Here is a 2,500-nt window from a genome sequence, read left to right on the forward strand (position 1 = left end):
TTCATTAACTACACGGTTGGCAAAGTTGTTTTTACCTACTTCCAAATTGAATTTATTTCCGGACAGTTTGAGACCATTGTTTCTTGTCTGATTCTCATTCAATGTAAAAATTTGGTCATGTGTTTTTAAATTCGTGTATTGTTTTTGCACACACCACTCTCTCCTAATCTAACTTGTTCCAAACGTCTATTACCCTGTGGGGAAAGCTGTTCTTTTTCAGGTCTCTTCTATAACTATCTTGATTTTCTTTCCGTGTCCTCTTGTATTTCTACTATCTCATTTTATTAGATCCTCTCTATCAATAGTTTCTATGCCTTTCATGATTCTATAAATAGTTATCAAGTCTCTTCTCTCTCTTCTTTGCTCTAATGTCTGTAGCTCAAGTTTTGCTAGTCTCTCTTCATAAGATAGTTCTGAGAGTATTGGTGCCAATTTCGTAATCACTCTTTGTATTCTTTCAAGTTTTGTTATACATTTTTTTGTACTTGATGACCACGTCGTCGCTGCATATTCCAATCTTGGTCTTATCAAAGTGACTAGTATTTTCTTCACCATTTCTTCGTCCAGGTATATAAATGCCACTTTGATTGTTCTTATTAAATTATAAGTTTCTCCAAAAATTTTGTTTATATGTTTCTCAGGGGACATATTATTCATAATAATGACTCCCAGGTCCTTCTCATTTTCTAATTTTTTAATTTCTTCTCCCAATTTATATGATCCCACTATTTTTTTTTTTTTTTTCAAATTTCATTATACAGGGTGGGGCGCGGAAAATTACCGATTTGAGGATTGAATTATAAAGTGTTTACACTTCACAATTCTTTATTCTACTTTTATGTCTGTCACACAACATGGGAGATTTACTTTTACACAGTTCTAAAAACAATATCTTTTAAATGTCCACTTCCATTGTCAATACACTGATTCAGACGATTTCGGAAGCTTTGGTCTACTCTCTCTAGCATGGTGAGCGATATATTGGCTATTTGAGTGCGGATGGCATTCTGTAGGTCTTCCAGGGTCTATGGACGGTCGTTATAAACCATGGATTTGAGATAACCCCACAGGAAATAATCATAGGGGCCTAAATCAGGCGAGCGCGCTGATTTCCCTGAGAGGCGATTTAAACTGGCCAGCGCGCTCGCCTGATTTAGCCCCCTGTGATTATTTCCTGTGGGATTATCTCAAATCCCTGGTTTATAACGACCGTCCATAGACCCTGGAAGACCTACAGAATGCCATCCGCACTCAAATAGCCAATATACTGCTCACCATGCTAGAGAGAGTAGACCAAAGCTTCCGAAATCGTCTGAATAAGTGTATTGACAATGGAGGTGGACATTTAAAAGATATTGTTTTTAGAACTGTGTAAAAGTAAATCTCCCATGTTGTGTGACAGATATAAAAGTAGAATAAAGAATTGTAGGTGTAAAAACTTTATAATTCAATCCCCAAATCGGTAAGTTTCCGCGCCCCACCCTGTACTACACTCCTTAATATTGAATTCCATCTTCCTCTTCCTACTCCATTCCCATACTTTATTGAGATCACTCTGTAGTGACTCACAATCTTCTTCAGTGTTCACTTTTTTTCAACAATTTTGCATCATCCGCAAAGAAGCTCATATAACTTTCAATTCCTTTATACATATCATTAATATATATAGCAAACATTATAGGGGCCAGAACTGTTCCTTGTGGAACTCCACTAATCACTTCATCCCAATTAGAGTGTTTGTCTCTTATCACCACTCTCATTTTTCTTTCATGCAAGAAGTCTTCCATCCACTTCAGCAGTTTGTCCTGTATTCCTCCTTCAGTTTCTAATTTCTTTAGCAACTTCTTATGTGGCACCTTATCAAAAGCTTTTTTCAGGTCTAGAAATGCACAATCAGCCCATCCATCTCTTTCTTGTATTACATCTATTAGCCTTGAATAGAAACATATTGAATTTGTGACGCATGATCGTCCTTGTCTAAATCCAAATTGCCTTGGATTTAGTACGTTGTTTTTTCCAAATGCCTTATTCATCTAATTTTGATAATTCTTTCACAGATTTTAGCTATCGTATTTGTAAGAGAGACCGGTCTATATCTAGTAGGGTCTTCCTAATTTCCCCCTTTATATATTGGTACTATATTTGCTCTTCTCCAATCTTTTGGAACTTTTCCTTCTTTCAATGAACTGTTTATTAGACTATGTATTTTGTCTGTTAGTTCATTCCTGCATTCTTTCAAAATACAGTTTGCCATTTCATCTGGTCCATGCGATTTTCTGACATCGAGATTACTCAAGTGATTCATTATTTCATTTCATCTCTTTTATAGGGGGGGGCTTTCTCCTCCCACTCGATATCTCTAGGTTGTATGGTCTTCCTCGTAAACACCGATATAAAATACTTGTTCATAATTTCTGCCATTTCTATTTCCTCTGTGTATTCAACTCCTCCTTGTCGTAGTTTCTCCAATTCTTGTTTGTTTTTCAGCTTGTTGTTTACA

The sequence above is a fragment of the Oratosquilla oratoria genome, chromosome 3, assembly GCF_046742065.1.
Source record: "Oratosquilla oratoria isolate Oo_2021 chromosome 3, ASM4674206v1, whole genome shotgun sequence".
In the NCBI taxonomy this organism is placed as follows: domain Eukaryota; kingdom Metazoa; phylum Arthropoda; class Malacostraca; order Stomatopoda; family Squillidae; genus Oratosquilla; species Oratosquilla oratoria.